Source organism: Mus musculus, chromosome X, assembly GCF_000001635.26.
Source record: "Mus musculus strain C57BL/6J chromosome X, GRCm38.p6 C57BL/6J".
NCBI lineage: Eukaryota > Metazoa > Chordata > Mammalia > Rodentia > Muridae > Mus > Mus musculus.
In genome coordinates this window covers 152368864-152387028 of record NC_000086.7, presented here as the reverse complement: position 1 = coordinate 152387028, position 18165 = coordinate 152368864, and the positions used below count along the sequence as shown (strand labels likewise).

Below are 18165 nucleotides of genomic sequence, written 5' to 3'. Positions count from 1 at the left end.
CACACAGAGAGAGAGAGAGAGAGAGAGAGAGAGAGAGAGAGAGAGAGAGAGAGAATTAAATCAAAATAGGTCATAAATTTGAAAGGATGCAAGGAGAGCTGGTAGGGCTGGAAGGAGGAAAGGGAGAGGGAAAGGATGTAGTGGTATTTTAATTAAAAAATTAAGACACTCCCCCAGGGGTCCAGGTTAGTTGACTCTGTTGTTCTTCCTGTGAAGTTTCTATCCCCTGGGGCCCCCTCTCTGAGTATCCCCCCAACCCTGGTACTTCAAGTCTCTTCAAGTCTCTGTAAGGATAGGTGCTTCCTTTCCCACTGAGGCCAGACAAGGCAGCCCAACTAGAAGAACATATCCCATGAACAGGGAACAGTTTTTGAGATAGCCCCTGCTCCAGTTGTTCAGGACCCACACCAGATGCACATCTGCTACATATGTGCAAGAAGGTTCGGCCCAGCCCATGTATGTTCTCTGGTTGGTGGAGAAGGGGAGGGGGAGAGCAGAAAGATTGTGGGAGGTGGGACTGGGAAGGGAGCAGGAAGAGGGATGTAAAGTAAATAAGTTTACATTTTTATAGGCGGCTGGAGAGATGGCTCAGCGGTTAAGAGCACTGACTGTTCTTCCACAGGTCCTGAGTTCAATTCCCAGCAACCACTTGGTGGCTCACAATCATCTGTAATGGGATCTGATGCCTTCTTCTGATGTGTCTGAAGACAGCTACAGTGTACTCATATACATTAAATAAATAATGTTTTAAAAAAATAAGAAGAGTGCCGGGCATGGTGGTGCACACCTTTAATCCCAGCATTCGGGAGGCAGAAGAGGCGGATTTCTGAGTTCGAGGCCAGCCTGGTCTACAGAGTGAGTTCCAGGACAGCCAGGGTTACACAGAGAAACCCCGTCTTGGGGAAAAAAAAAAAAAAAAAGAGCTCTTTCATTCTGGTCACCTGATTGACTCTTATTCCTGCTGCAATATACCTGCAGGAGTCCTTCTTAAGACCTCACCTCCATTCTCTGGGGATTCTACCTCTTGGTGCAGACCCAGGGATCTCCTAGGTATTTCCTATCACCCTCTCAGCCTTCCCTCTATCTCAATTCCATTATTTTGGATCACCCCTTAACCCACAAAAAACCACTTTGTACCAAAGACTATCAGTGGTCCCAGTGGACTGGGCCTCAGGAAGGCAATTTTCACTCTCTTTCTTGTCATGCACTCCCATCTCTCTAGAAATCCTCTCGGTCCTGCTGCAGTCTGCTTTCAGGAGCCCTTCTTCCCACTCACCTTTATTCTCTGGAGACTCTGTCCCTTGGTGTGAACCCAGGATCTCCCCTGCTCTTTCTCACTCTCCTCAGCAATTCCTCCTAGTCCATCTTCATTTCTTTATGTCACCTGCCAACCCAGAGAAACGTTCTTGACCAAGAATCCACAGCCACTACACTTGGCAAAGATCCAGAGTAGGCAACAGCAACAAAAGAACAGAACACCCACTCAACAAAGACACAGCCAGATATGTGACTAAGAAACACCCCCAGCATCATAAATTCCAGATACCTCGATTCAGTACAAAAACATAAACAGCCAAGACAATAGCCTCCTCCAGAAGCTAGCAACACTACTGCGGTAGGCCTTAAGAGCAGCAATTTAGCTGAAATACGAGACAAAGATTTCAAAATATCAATTATGAATATGTCCTAGGAACTTGAAAAGAATGTGAATAAATGCCTTAATGAAGACAGGAAAGACAAAAACATTGAACGAAATAACCAAAATATATCAAGACATCAAGGTAGAAATTAACAAATAAATAAAACACTAAAGAAATAAAGCCAATCTGAAATAAAACTGGAAATAATAGATTTAGAATGTCAAATAAAAAATTCAGAGGTAATCTCCAGCAACAGATTATAAGACACAGAAAATTTTTATGCCTTGAAAACAAGGTTGAAGAAATGAATAGGTAAGACAAGAAAATGTTAAATCTTAAAGGGGGGGACAAACTGAGAGAAGTCCAGGCAGGCTGCCCACCTGCCAAATGTCCCCACTCTCCCATTATCTCAGTGTTCCTCCACCTTATCACCAGTCCTGTGCCCTCCTACTTGCTGTGCCCTAGCCTACTACAGCTGGGGCAGAGACTCACCACGCTACCAGAGACCACACAGACTGGGAGAAGTTCTTGTAGGCTGCCCTCCCACCAAACTCCCCCATTCTTTCACTGTCTTGGTGTCCCCCCAACTTTTCCCCAGTCCTATACCCTCCTAATTGCCTTGCCCCAGCCTCCAACTAGTGCAGAGGCTCCCTGCTCTACCTAAGACCATACAGACTTCAAGAAACCTAGGCTACACAGAACCAGAAGACAGAGAGGAAACAGAAATCTAGGAAGAAAACACCCATCCAACAAAGATAAACTCAGAAATTGATACTTAGACCTATAATTATCCCAAATCCAGTTGACTAGAAACCAGCATAGAAACACAATCAGCAACAGCCAAGGCAGTATGTCACCACTGGAACCCAGAAAATACTACAGCAACCCCTCAATATTCCAACACAACAGAAGCACAAGAAAAGACCTTAAAACCAACTTTATGAAGATGAGGTCCTTAAAGAGGAAATGAATATTTTTTAAGAAAATCAAGGAAAACACATAATTGGAAGGAATGAATATATCCCTTAAAGAAAGCCAAGAAAAAAAACAAACAATTGAAGGAAACAACTAAAACTTTTCAAGACGTGAAAATGGAAATAGAAGTCCTGCAGAAGGTACTGGAAGGAAAACTCCAACCCATGAAAGTTAACTACACCTACAAAAACACAGACAAAGAGGAGAATTATCACACACACACACACACACATGCACACACTACTGCCAACAACCAAATATCAGGAATTAACAATCATTGGTCATTGATATCTCCATATCAATGGGCTCAATTTCCCAATAAATGGGCTAACAGAATAGATGTAAAAACAGGATCTATCCTTATGCTGCAAACAAAAAAATATACCTCAACATCAAAGATAAACATTACCTCAAAGATCAGAGTTAGAAAAAGATTTTCCAAGCAAATGGACCCAAGAATCAAGCTGCTGTGGACATTCTAATATATAACAAAATAGACTTCCAACCAAATTTAATCAAAACAGACAGGGAAGGATACTTTATACTCATCAAAGGAAAAATCCACCAAGATGGCATCTCAATTCTGAACATCTGTGCTCTAAACACCAGGGTAGCCACATTTGTAAAAGAAACATTACTAAAGCTTAAATCACACACCCACAACCCCACACATTAATAGTAGGAGACTTCAACACCACACTCTCACTAATTGACAGGTCATCCAGACAAAAACTAAACAGAGATATAATAAAACTAATAGAGGTTATGATTCAAAAGGTCATAACATATCTACAGAATATTTCACCCAAACACAAAAGAATATACCTTCTTCCCAGCACTTCATGAATCCTTCCTCAAAATTGACTATAGACTTGGTCACAAAGCAAGTTTCAATAGATACAAGAAAATGAAAATAAGCCTCTGTATCCTATCAGACCACCGCAAACTAAAGCTAGATTTCAACAACAACAGAAACAACAGAAAATCTACAAACTCATGGAAACTGAACAACTCTCTACTGAATGACTATTGGATCAAGGCAGAAATAAAGAAATTAAAGACTTCGTAGAATTCAATGAAAGTGAAGGCACAACATCTAAACTTATGGGACACAATGAAAGTATTGCTAAGAGGAAAGTTCATAGCATTAAGTACCTTCATAAAGAAATTAGTGAGATCTCATACTAGTAACTTAATAGCACACATGAAAGTTCTAGAAAACGCAAAAAAGCAAAAAACACACCCAAGAGTATACTGCAAGAAAGAATCAGAGAGCTAAAATCATCAAAATAGAAACAAAAATAATATAATCAATGAAGCAAAGAGTTGGTTCTTTGAGAAAATAAACAAGATAGCCAATCCCTTATTCAAACTAACTAGAATACAGAGAAAGAATATCTAGATTAACAAAACCAGAAATAAAAAGGGGGACACAACAACAGACACCAAGGAAATCCAAAGAATTATTAGGTCTTACTTCAAAACTCTGTACTCCACAAAATTGGAAAATATAAAAGAAATGAACAATTTCCTTTGCTGGATACCACTTACCAAAGTTAAATCAAGAGCAAATAGACAATTTAAATAGACCTATAACCCCTAATGGAATTAGAGGCAGTCTTAGAAGTCTCCCAATTAAACAAACAACAACAAAAAAAGCCCAGGGCTAGACAGTTTTAGCACAGAATTCTACCAGATTTTCAAAGAAGAGCTAATACCAATACTCTTCAAAATAGAAACAGAAGGAACAGTTCCAAATTCATCTATGAGCCCACAGTCACCCTGATACCCAAACCACACAAAGACTCTCAACAAAGAAACAGAATTACAGGCCAATTTTCCTTATGAACATTGATGCAAAAATACTCAATAAAAATACTTACAAACTGAATCCAAGAACATATCACAAAGACCATCCACCATGATCATGTAGGCTTCATCCCAGAAATGCAGGGCTGGTCAACATACAAAAATCTGTCAGTATAGCCCACTATATAAACAAACTGAAAGAAGAAACCCAGGCCAGACGGTGGTGGCACACGCCTTTAATCCCAGCACTTGGGAAGCAGAGGCCAGCCTGGTCTACAGAGTGAGTTCCAGGACAGCCAGGCTACACAGAGAAACCTTGTCTCGAAAAACAAACAAACAAACAAAGAAATCTAACACCCCTTCATAATAAAAGTCTGGAAAGATTAGGAATACAAGAGATACACATAAACATAATACAGGCAATTTACAGGAAGCCTGTAGCCAACATCAACATAAATGGAGAGAAGCTCAAAACAATTCTACTAAAATCAGGAACAATACAAGGTTGTCCAACTGAAGGAAATCAGGGAGATTCAAATAGAAAAGAAAGAAGTCAAAGTATCTTTATTAGTAGATACTATGAGAATTTACATAAGTGACCCTAAAAGCCTATCAGGAGACTCATCGCTGATAAACACATCAAGGTAGCTGGTTAGTTAAATACAAAATTAACTAACAAAAATCAGTAACCCTCCTACATACAAATAACATATGGACTGAGAAAGAAATCAGGGAAATAACATGTTTCACAATAGCCTCAAATATAAAATTGTTGAGGTAACTCTAACCAACCAAGTGAAAGGGCTGAAACTGGAGAGACAAGTTGTCAGGGGCAGGGGAGAGTGGAATAAAGAAGAAAATGCAGGGAGATACATAAAATTAAGAGCTATTTGGATAGTATGGAAACCTAATACAATAGAAGCTTCCTTGAATATGTACATATATGGCATGGGCAGATGGGAACAAATAAAGAGACCCATAGCCAGACATTACACAGAGAGTGGAAGCCCATGGAACACTCAGCCCTAAATGGGATGTATCCATCAAATCCCTCCCCTCAGAACTCAGGGAACCCTGTGGAAGAGGAGGCAGAAAGACTGTAGCAGAAAGACTGTACGAGCCAGAGGGGATGGAAGACACCAAGGAAACAAGACCCTCAAAATCAACATGATCAAAGCTCGTGTAAACTCATGGAGGCTGAGGCAACATGCACACAAGTTTACACTGAGTCTTTTGCAGTGTGTGTGTGTGTGTGTGTGTGTGTGTGTGTGTGTGTGTGTGTGTATGTGTGTGTGTGTGTGTGTCTGTATGTGTGTGTAATGGTTTCCAGTTTTGTGTCTTAATGGGATTCCTGGGTATATAAATAAGTGGATCCCTGAATCTTGTACCTTCTCCAGAACTCCTTTTCTACTGTTTGTACACTCTGCTCAATTCCAATGTGTTAGTTTTCTGTTTTATTTTATATTATTATTATCCCTTAGAAACCCGTATCTTTTCCAATTAGAAACAAAAAGGGAGTGAATCTAGCTGGGAGCAGAGGTGAGGAGGAACTGGGAGGAGTAGAGAAAGGGTAAACCTTAATCATGTTGTATTATGTGAGAAAAAAATCTATTTTTAATAAAAGGGAAAATAATTATCTACCATCATCAAGTTAGCTTTATACCAAAGATGCGAAGATGTTTCAACATGCATAAGTCAATAAATGTAATCCACTATTGTGGATTGCTCTGGTGCTGTTTGTATTTTGATGTTAATTCCATTTCCTCAAGGGGGACTGCCCAGATGAGGAGTGGATCACATACTCAGGTGATTCCATGGGAACCTTCTCCCTATTTTAACTGGTCAAATAAAAGCTAGATCATGTGATTGGGCAGTGGAAGGGAAAGGTGGGGCTGGACGTTTTAGAGAGGGGAAAGAGAGGATGAAGAGAGGTGGAAGAAGAGACAAGGAGACAGGGAGACTGAGGAAAAGGAGGTGGAAGGAAGATAGATCAGAACCACGTGTCCTAGAGAAGCCACAAGTAGCAAGGGATCTCATAGCTGGGGACTAGAGCAGTGTAGTGATATATCTGCCCAATCTAAGCATGCAGCTTATAAATACTATAACTGAGTTGTGTGTTCTTTGCACTGGCTTATTGAGGTTGGAGATTTACTGCAACAACCCACCATATAAACAGACTGAAAAGCAAAAACCACATGATCATTTCATTGGATGGAGAAAAGGCCTTTGGCAAAATTTAACATCCCTTTATGATAAATCTTGGAGAGACTAAGGATATAAGAAACCTACCTCAACAGAACAAAGGCAATTTACAGTATGCTTACACTCAACATCATCCTGAATGGACACCCAAAGACATCTCTGCCAAAATCATAAATAAAACAAGGATATCCACTCTCTCCATACCCGTTAGATAGAATATTTGGACTCTTAGAGTAGTTGGACAGCTGAAATAGATCAAGGGGATACAAACTGGAAAAGAAGAAGTCAAAGTATCTTTAGTTGCAGATGATGGAATTTTATACATAAATGACCCAAAAAGACTCCACTCAGGAAACTTCTACAGCTGATAAACACTTTCAGAAAAATAGTACAATACAAAATTAATACATAAAAATCAGTAGCCTCTTTTCATGCAAATTAAACACATACTGAGAATTAAATAAGAGAAATGGTACCTTTCACAATAGCCTCAAGAATATTTTGTTGTAACTCTTATTAAACAAGTAAAAGACTTATATAATAAAAACTTTAAGACATTGAAGAATGAAATTGAAGAAGATATCAAAATATGGAAAGATCCCCCATGCTCATGGATCTATAGGATTGATACCATGAAAATGGTCATCCTAACAAAAATAATCTATAGATTCAATACAATTCTCATTAATATTTCAACACATTATTCACAGAAGTTGAAAAATCTTCAACTTCTTACAGAAACACAACAAAATAGGATAGATAAAATAATCCTGAATAATAAAAGATGTATCACCATCCCAGATTTCAAACTATAGAACTACAGTAATAAAAACATCATTTTAATGTTATAAAACAGACACATTGGTAAATGGAATAAAATTGAAGACCCAGACATAATTCCACACACCTACAGACACTTGATTATTTAGAAAGAAGCAAAAAATACACAGGAGAGAAAAGACAGCATCTTCAACAAATGGTACTAGTCAAACCAGCTGGCTACATGTAGAAGAATCCAAATAGATCCATACTTCTCACTCTGCATAAAACTCAACCCTAAATGGATAGAAGACCTCAACATCAGATACCTTGAACCTGATAGAAAAGAACAGGAAATCAGCTTGAACTTAATGGCACAGGAAAGGAATTTCTGAACAGGATATTGATAGCACAAGCTTTAAGCTCAACAATTAACACATGGGATTGCATGAAGCTAAAAAGCTTCTGTACAGCAAAGGACACTATCATTCCATCAATGTGGCAGCCTATAGAATGGGAAAGGATCTTCGCCAATTTTACATTTGGTATAAGGTTAATATCAGAGTAAACAAAGGGCTAAAAAGAACCTGAACAAGAAAACAAATAACCCAATTTTTAAAAGGGATATAGAACTAAACACAGAGTTCTTAAAACATGAAACCCAAATGGCTGAGAAACACTTAAAGAAATGTTCAACATTCTTTGCTGTCAGGGAAATGCAAATTAAAAGTACTTAGCGATTTTATCTCACCCAAGTCAGAATGGCCAAGATCAATAAAACAATTGACAGCACATGCTAGTTTGAATGCAGGGAAAAGGGAGCACTTCTCCATTACTGGTGAGAGTGCAAGCTGGTACAGCCACTATGGAAATGAGTATGGAGGTTTCTCAAAAAGCTGAAAATCAATCTACCACAAGCTCAGCTATAGCACTCTTGGGCAGATACCCAAAGGACTCTACATCCTACTACAGAGATAATTGCTCATGCATGTTCATTGCCACTCTATTCATAATAGCCAGAAATTGAAAACAACCTAGATGCCCATCAACTGATGAATGGATAATGAAAATGTGGTACAGTTACACAACAGAATAATATTCATCCATTAAGAAAAATGAAATTATAAAATTTGCAGGTAAATGGATAGCGCTAGAAACAATCATCCTGACCGAGGTAACCCAGACTGAAAAAAACAAATATTGCCAACTTTTCTCTTACATGAGGATGTTAGCTTTTAACCTTTTTATATGTGTGCTTCTTTCCAAATAACCACAGAGATTATGTATCTAGCAAATAACCATGGATGGAGGGGAGTAAGGGATCTTCTAAGGAATGTGAAATACAGTATAGTGTTATAAAGAGATAAAGAAGAAACTAAAATAGGATTAAATGGAGAGGTAAGTGGGACTGCAGGGTGAAGGAAGGAAAATGAGGATTGACAACTGATCCTAAAGGCCACTTGAAAGCCATATGGAAACATACTACTGAAGAAACTTCCTAAGATATATACATATATGGGAGGAATTTAAATGGAGTCACCATATAATGGAGGAGACAGTGCCCCCAACTAGATGTCTCATGCCACCAAGTAAAACCTCCAGTGCCAGGAATTGGTTATATCTTGCTAAGTCATTGGCCAAATGGATCCTATAGACTCCCTGCCCGCCCCCCCCCCCCGCATTATCACTGACTATTGCCAAGGTTATTGGTTGTTCTTCATAACCTGATGGAAAGTCCTTATAGCTGAAGAAAACATGTACTTATGTCATTTAACATGGAGAAACTGAGCTGGTGCCTAACTAGAAGCTTCACCGCTACTGATTAGTATTCACAGTGCTAAAAGGTACTCTGAACACTACTGGAGGAGAAAAGTACTCATCAGTTTCACCCAGCTAAAAACCCTGAGGCCTACAACATAGATCTGCCTCCAAGATACAATGGTATAGTAGTGGCACAAAGTTATAGGAGTAGTCAAGAAATTTTTGAAATTGGATTTAAGACCCATTCCATATGACGAGACCCATATCTGACATTGATAAAGTGGCCAATAACCTGAGACTACATAGATCATGTGCCTAGGGAAAAGCCTACTACTATCATTCTGCTAAAGGGAAATAGCAATCAAATGACTCCTAATGACATGTTGCTATAGTCATGGGACACATATCACTCAGCCCTCATCAGAGAAGCTTCTTCTTGCAGTAGATAGCAATTAACAAAGAGATCTACAGTAAGGCAATGTGCAGAGAGAGCCTTTGGAGCACTCAGCCCTGAATGGGATGTCTTTATCAAACCCCTCCTCTCAAGGATCAGTGATCTCTAGAGTAGAAAAGGAGGGAATACTATATGAGCCAGGGATGATTCCTAGGAAACAGCCACAACAGAATTGATACACATATGAGCTCACAGAGACTGGGACAGCATGCAAAAGACCTACACAAGTTCAAACCAGACAAAATCTCAGCACTGAGAAGTGGACACAAAATCACACCCTTAACCAAGAAGCTATTTGCAGTCAATACATGCTGAGAAAGGAAAAAAACAGTATTATTCAACAGAGGGTCACTGGGAATACAGAGCACACTGCAGGGCAGGCCCTATGCCAAGGAGTTGCTGGCCAACACAAAATGGACTCCATTTTTGTATGCATTTTTTGTTTGGGGTTTTGTTTTGGGTTGGGTTGGGTTTTCTCTTACTGATTTTCTTCATTTTAGTCTGTATTTATTTTTGGTTTTTTGCTTTTCCTGTGGGGGTTTTTTGCTTTAGAGAAAGAGAGAGATAGCGCAAGCACATGAAGTTGTGTGGTTAAGGAGGTATGGACAATATAGGAGGAGCTGGGGAGGGGGAAGAACATCACCAGAATATACTATACAAAAATAATTTTTAAAGAAGAATTAAAAATAAACACACATATACGCAAACTAAAAAAAGAGAAAGGACTCAAGAAAAATGAAGACTGAAGTGTGGACACTATGCCCCTCCTTAGAAGTGGGAACAAAACACTCTTGGAAGGAGTTACAGAGAAAAAGTTTGGAGCTGAGATGAAAGGATGGACCATGTAGAGACTGCCATATCCAGGGATCCACCCCATAATCAGCTTCCAAACGCTGACACCATTGCATACACTAGCAAGATTTTATGGAAAGGACCCAGATGTAGCTGTCTCTTGTGAGACTATGCCGGGGCCTAGCAAACACAGAAGTGGATGCTCACAGTCAGCTAATGGATGGATCACAGGGCTCCCAATGGAGGAGCTAGAGAAAGTACCCAAGGAGCTAAAGGGATCTGCAACCCTATAGGTGGATCAACATTATGAACTAACCAGTACCCCGGAGCTCTTGACTCTAGCTGCATATGTATCAGAAGATGGCCTAGTCGGCCATCACTGGAAAGAGAGGCCCATTGGACTTGCAAACTTTATATGCCCCAGTACAGGGGAACGCCAGGGCCAAAAAGGGGAAGTGGGTGGGTAGGGGAGTGGGGGTGGGTGGGTATGGGGGACTTTTGGCATAGCATTGGAAATGTAAATGAGCTAAATACCTAATAAAAAATTAAAAAAAAAAGAGAAAGGTGTTCAGTGTCAGGAATCAATTCAGAGTTGTTAGCCAATGAGGTCTCATAGACTTCCCTCAACCAGAAAAACAAACAATATAGGTTATTGCCATTGCTCTAGGTTACCCTCCAGAACTGGACAGCAAAATCCTGTTGCTGATCAAGACACCACATACCTGTGTCATTGAACATAAAGAAATCAAGTTGTTACTGACCCAGAAGCTTCATCCCTACTGGCTAGCTTTCATAGTGATGGAAGACTCTATGTATACTGTTAGCATTCTGTCTAAGCTCTGACCCACAGTTATCTGGCAATAGCCAGGTATGCCTGACCCACTATAAAAGGGGCTGCTTGCCCTCTCCTCAAACTCTTGCTCTCTTGCTCTTGCTCTATTCCCCCCTCTCTCCCCATTCCCTTCCCCCCTCTCTCTTCACGTGCTCATGGCCAGCTTCTCTCTCTCTCTCTCTCTCTCTCTCTCTCTCTCTCTCTCTCTCTCTCTCTCTCTCTGCTTTTCTTCAATAATGCTCTAAAACCATGGACCATCTCTGCTCATCAGGACCCGTGCTGGAGCAATGGAGCAGGTTTCCCTCTAGCCTCCCTGCGCTCCAGCCAAACCAAACAGCCTGCTGAGCCAGCCACCTGAGCTAGCCAGACTCTCTCATCCCCTAGGTAACCTGCTAGAGCTAATACCTTCTCCCTTCCGGCCCTGGGTCAGAGTCCGCCTAAGGGTCTGTTCTCAACTCTTACGCAACGTACAGCAGCATCTGGGATGTCCAAAAGCAAGAACCTGTCGTCCCTGGCCTCCATGTGGCCCAGGGACCCCAAAACCGGCTCTTCCACGGTACCCAGCAGTCTGTGGTGCCCGAGAGTTGGAGCCAAGACCGTGCCTTCCCCACCCAGGGAGCAGGGTTCTGAGGCCTATGACACCTGTCCCACAGCGGTTCCATGGGGTCACGCTGCAGTCTCCCTAAGCTCTGGCGAGATGCAGGTCTCTCCCACCCCTTTATTTCCCCATGTCCGGCATCCAAGAGAGACCCACAGCTGGCCAAGGTCCAAGACTGTAGAATGATCAGTCCTAAATTGAACGTGTATACTTCACCCTCTCCTCCCAGTTGAGCATTGTGGAAGAGGGAACAGAAAGAATGTAAGAGCCAGAGATTAGAGATATCTACAAGGAAACTGTCTTCTGGACACAGCAGGACAGTTGCATATATGAATGTTGAATATGAATGTTGTAACAGCATGCACAAGACCTGTGCAAGCTGAAACAGAGACTAAATCTCAACATGGAGATTGGATTTCAGTACAAAATTCCATTTCTAGCCATGCAGCGATTGGCACTTACTAGCTTCTGGAAGAAGAAACAGTTTTCTCTAAGAGTGTTGCCCCTAGTTAGTCGACTACGCTCCAGGGAAAGACTACACATTCCAAGAATAACTGGGTAGAACAGATTGGTCTTGAGGAATGTTTTTTAAAGGAGTACAAAGTTGGGTAGATAGGGAAGGAGTGGTGGATCTGGGAATAGTTGGGGATGGGGGTGAATATAATCAAAACATGTCATATGAAATTCTCAAAGAACTAATAAAAAAAAGTTAAGTCCATGGCTGGACCAGTCTTAGAATCTTCTATTGTTATTTTGCTAATCATTATGCTGACAATTAGTGTTCTAAATATATATACTTATTTATAGATACTTATAGGCCTACACTGCTCTCAACCTTGGTCAGAGAAGGTTCCTTTTGCAGAGGACTGCAGTCACTGCAGAAATGCATAACTGGTCTGAGTGCTGAGAAAGACTTAGTGTTCAGCCCTAAATCACATATCTTTATCAGATGCACATGCCCACGTATTCCATCCTGTTCCAGCCGAGGCTCAAGGAGCATCATAGAAGAGGAGACAGAAAGAGTATAAGAGCTAGAGATGGGGAAGAGTGTTGTGAGATGCTGACTTGTGGACATGACACGCATTCATGAACTCACATCAGCTGTGAGTTCACAAGACCTACGCAAGAGCAAACCAGCCAAAATCCCTGAATACATGGGACAGAAGCTCTCCAGTCCCCGCCCTTTACTAAGAAGATACTGATAGTTGATAGCTGCTGAGGGAAGGAGAACCCTTCTCTGAAATTGTGGCCATTAGTATGATTCACATGTTCCAGTGGATTACTTCACACCCATGCACTTAGATAATATATAATATTATCTAATATATATATTAACATGTGTGTTACTTTTCTATTATCATGATAAAGCACCATGACCAAAGGCAACATAAGGAAGAGAGAACTTATTTTTGACTTATAGTTCCAGAGATACAAGAGTCCATAATGATAAGGTAGAGGTATGATGGCAAAGAGCAGACAGAGTGGCAGAAGCAGGAAGCTGAGAGCTCACACCTTGAATCATAACAATGAAGCAGAGATAAAGAACTGAAAACGGGCCAGGCAGTGGTGGCGCCTGCCTTTAATCCCAGCACTTGGGAGGGAGAAGCAAGCCGAACTCAAAGTTCGAGGACAACCTGGTCTACAGAGAGAGTTCCAGGACAGCCAGGGCTATACAGAGAAACCCTGTCTCGAAAAAAAAATACAAAAAAAAAAAAAAAAAAAACAAACAAAACAGTTAAACAGAAGAACTGATAACGGCAAGAGACTTTTCATCTCAAAGCTCATCTCCAGTGACATCCCTCCTCCAGCAAGGTTGTATCACCCAATCTCCCAAAACAGAGCCACCAACAGGGGAACCAAATGTTCAAGTACCTAAGCCTATTTGGAACACTTCCCATTTAGATTGCTAGAACATCTAACATTGCTAGGGAGAGGTGTTGGGTGGGATGCAGGGAGAATTGGAGGGAAACAGTTGGGAGGGGTTCACTGTGGTCATATTTCATTGTATATGTATATGAAATCCTCAAAGAATAAAAGATCTTTTAATAATGTCTTCTTCGTTTTTCTAATTCATTATTGAGAGCATTTAAAAAGGAGAAAGACCTACTTTTTATATTAGCCCTATCTCATAACCATGATAAATTTTCTAATTCTGATAGTTTTAAATACATTTCAATTTTCTATACGGTCATATCTGTAATATTTGCATATTACAATATTTGCATGCTTATTTTTCTCATGTCTTTCTCTTCTATTTATCATACACCTTTATTTTTATAACTGATATACAAAAAATTAGTATGCTTAAAGTATATAACTTTTTATTTTTCTTTGTTTTTGAGAATTCCATATACATGTGCAATAGAATGATTGTATTTAGAAATCAATTTAGCCAGGTGTGGTGGTGCATGCCTTTAATCCCAGCACTCGGGAGGCAGAGGCAGGCAGATTTCTGAGTTCGAGGCCAGCCTGGTCTACAAAGTGAGTTCCAGGACAGCCAGGGCTACACAGAGAAACCCTGTCTCAAAAAAAAAAAAAAAAAAAAAGAAAGAAAGAAAGAAAGAAAGAAAGAAAGAAAGAAAGAAAGAAAGAAAGAAAGAAAAGAAATCAATTTGACAGCATGACCATTTAGCAAAATAACAATAACAGGTATCTTCCTAGCCATGGTCTTTTGACCAGAATTACAGTACTTGGAATGAAAATTCCTTCTAAGGAGCAGGCCTCAAGTCCAGTCAGAAAGTGCTTAGTTACCCCATAATAGTTGTGCCAGTCTTGTACCAGTGCTTATTTCTTACCTGGCAGGTCATAATTGTAGCATTCAAGGTCCAGCACATTGATACTTTTTTTCCTCCCTCAGCTATGTGCCAAGCTCCTTCTGGCACTATGAAAGCTATCCAGAAAGGAAGAAGTTATCTATTCAGTTTGAGATTGATTTCTCTATGCCCTACAACCAAAGTGTGTGGTAGAGCCTTACTATATAGTTATGGTGGGTAGCCATTGACAAGAGCAATAGGCTGTGTTATTTTAGAGACACCTGTGGCTTCTTTGACCAAAAACTCATAGGGAAGTATTCCATGCCCTGTACTGAAATTTTTATCTTGAGCCTTTTTTATATTTTTTTATTTTTATTTTCTGTGCTTTGATGCCTTGTCTGCATATGTGTGAGGGGTTGGATCCCTCAAAACTGAAGTTACAAACAGTTGTGAGCCACAATATGGGTGTTAAAAATTGAACCCAGGGGGCTGGTGAGATGGCTCAGCAGGTAAGAGCACTGACTGCTCTTCCAGAGGTCCTGAGTTCAAATCCCAGCAACCACATGGTGGCTCACAACCATCCGTAATGAGATCTGATGCTCTCTTCTGGTGCGTCTGAAGACAACTACAGCATACTTATTCATAACAATAAATAAATCTTTTTTTAAAAAAATTGAACCCAGGTCCTCTGGAAGAGCAGTCAGTGTTCTTAACCACTACACCATCTCTCCAGCCCCTCTCTTGAGCCTTTTATATTTTTTTTCTTAACACTGACCAAGACCTGCAGTACAATTTGAATAGAAGGGATTATAGTCGACACATTAGTCTTGTTCCCAATCTTAGGAAGTGTCCTACATTGCTTTTCTGTGGCTGTAATAAACTCTGGCCAAGAGCAACTTGAGAAAGAACAAGATTATTTTGTCTTAGGCTTCCAGGTCCATTACCAAGGGATGTCAGGTTAGGAACATAGAGGAATGCCACTTCCTAGCCTGCTTGCCATGGCTTGCTCAACTTGCTTTCTAATACAAACCAGGACCACCTGCCCAGAAGTAGCACTGCCCAAAGTGGTCTGGGCCCTTTCAGATCAATCATTAATCAAGAAAATGTCCCACAAACATTTCCTCAGACCAATGTGCTAGAGACAATTCTTTAACTGAAGTTCCCTCTTTGCAGGTAACTCAGTTTGCATCAAGTTGACAGCAGCTACCCAGCACAGGAAGCATTCAATATCTCCCCATTAGGTATGATGTTTGAAAGTACAGTATTTTAATAAACTTCTTTTAATTCTTAGAAAACTTAAGTTTGCTATGAGTTTTTTGTTTGTTTGTTTGGGTACTTTTCTTTTGCGCCTGTTGAACAATCATAATTTTTCTTTACTCCCTTAAAGAATTTGTAAAAGTTAGAAAATTAGTGGAGGGTTTTCTCTGAATATTTTTTGCAGAATTGACTATTGGACAGTGTCTGGGTCTGGGGAGCGTGTAGGTATGTACATGCAAACAGAAGCCAGAACAGAATGCCAGATGTTTTTCCTTATTGCCCTCTACAAAAAGAAATGCCTTAAAAAAGAGTCCCCCACTGTACTGGAAGCTCACTGTGTTTTGGCTAGGCTGGGTAGCCTGCAAGTTCTATGGATCTGTTTGCCCTTGCCCACCAATGATGGGGTTACAGGCAGGCAGAGTCATGCCAGGCTTTTACATGGTTGCTACAGATTTGAACTCAGGTTTTCACGCTTGCAGTATCTCCTGGAGACCTCTCTCTCTCTAAAGCTTTTAAAGGCATAAATTCAGTTTGTTTAAAAATTATAAGATTGCTCAGATATTCTGTTATTTTCTGTGACTTTTAGCAAATTTCCATTGTATCAAATTGTTCAAAATTGCAAGCATAAAATTATAATTCTAATAGCTTCTCATCTAACTTAATGTTCAGTAGTGTCATGCCCTCTCTGCTCCTTATCCTTTTGACATGCTTTCTTATTTCCAGAATCATGATGTCTCAAGGATCTGTCAAAGAGCCTTCTTCAACTTTGTGGATCTTCTCTGCTATATCTTCTCTCTATTTTCTATCCCATTGCTCTCTACTATCAATTCTACTATTTACACCTTCCTTTAAGTCTAATGTGTCCTCTTTTTCCAACTTTAGACAGAAATCCGACTCTTCCTTTTGTGTGTGTGTGTGTGTGTGTGTGTGTGTGTGTGTGTGTAAATTTAAAGCTACAAAATTGTCCTGCCACATAGCCTTAGACACATTTCACAAGATTTCAGGTAAAGATTTCCATTCTAGATCAACCCAAAGTCCTTTCTAATTTCCACTTCGAATTTATGTTCAGTCCATAGGGTTTTATCCCTTTCCAAAGCATCGTGCCCAAATTTAGAGATTATAAAAATAACCATCTAAAGATTTTCTAAAAATGTTTCACACCTCTCCCACCTACCAGATTTATATTTCCAGAGAGCAGGCCTGGGGATCTAGATTTCACAGGTACCAGAGGGATCCAGAGGCAGGTGCATGACTTCCTGGCCCACAGGTTGGTAGCAGATCATGGTTTTCATAAGGGCAGGCAGCAAGTCTGATTTACCCAACTCAGCTGAGTCCAGCACTGGACCTACATAAAGCTAGTTAATGAATGAACCAACAAGTGGGGTAAGAAAACAAATAAAATACAAGTTTTATATCAAGAGAACTGGAATTGTTGACTGCTACAAATTAGAGGAACCACCACAGCATCATTTGGTCCCTATTTAAACCAATTCAAAACAGAACTGTATTCCCTGGTCTTCCCATGTCTGTTTCCCAGGCATTCTTCTCATCTTTTGCTTCATGCTGTCCTGGAACACAGCCTTAAGTATGTGTTCATGCTTGCCTCCTGGCCCAGAGAAAGTAGATTTATCATTGTGGGTATCCTCACAGGGGCTCCGAGTTGGGTGTCTGACTCCTCCTCCACCTCTCTCCAAGCCAACTTCCAGAGCCTACCCATAAAACCCCATCCTAAATAAGGCTATCTACCTTATCTTCCAAACCTTCCATACCAAACCTAAGAAATTTCCCCTGAATCTTTGTCCAAAACCGGACCCCAGACCTTTACAAGCTCTGCCCTCATTGCACGAGTATCCTAAGCAAGTTGCTATCTCAGCAACCTCTTGGCTACTTCCCCTCACCTCCACACAGGCCTCTCTCAAGTCAGAAAGGCCTGAGCCTGATTTTGTCAGTCAGCTATTGTCCTGGCAAGAACAACCACCACACCACACCAAGCATCCCCATTCAGTAAGCCAGGCAGCCAAGTTCTCCCGGTCTCGCCAGCCCCCTCCCCCAACCCCAGCCGCCCCGCCCCAGGGAGGACCTTGCTGGTGGCTGGGAGTCTCCCGGCTGCTCAGCCTCCCTTCTTCCCTCCCTTGCTCTCCCTCCTTCCCTCCCTCCTCCACCCGCCCCTCGGGCAGGGACTGTGCAAATCGAGGAGAGGGGAGGACCAACAGGCTACACAGGGTCTAGCTAAGGGGCCAGGACTCCTCACTGAGACCCTATCCAAGCTAGGTGTTTCCCGCATCACGGAATCTGGATTTGTGTGAAGCGGGGTGATTCCCGGGCCAGGAATT

General features: G+C 40.9%; 1 long non-coding RNA gene across 2 annotated transcripts in view; it reads right to left on the bottom strand.

Annotated features, from left to right (window-relative positions):
- 3010001F23Rik (RIKEN cDNA 3010001F23 gene) overlaps nt 1–18165 on the bottom strand; it is a 48131-nt gene that overhangs the window by 29674 nt on the left and 292 nt on the right. The window contains exons 1-4 of one of the 2 annotated variants that reach the window (NR_045452.1): nt 17913–18001; nt 17007–17187; nt 4499–4570; nt 1277–1384 (exon numbers count right to left, since the gene is read on the bottom strand). This is a non-coding gene — a long non-coding RNA (RIKEN cDNA 3010001F23 gene). Of the gene's footprint in view, nt 1–1276; nt 1385–4498; nt 4571–17006; nt 17188–17912; nt 18002–18165 lie in introns of those variants that run through there. The other variant, NR_045451.1, reaches the window with a different exon arrangement.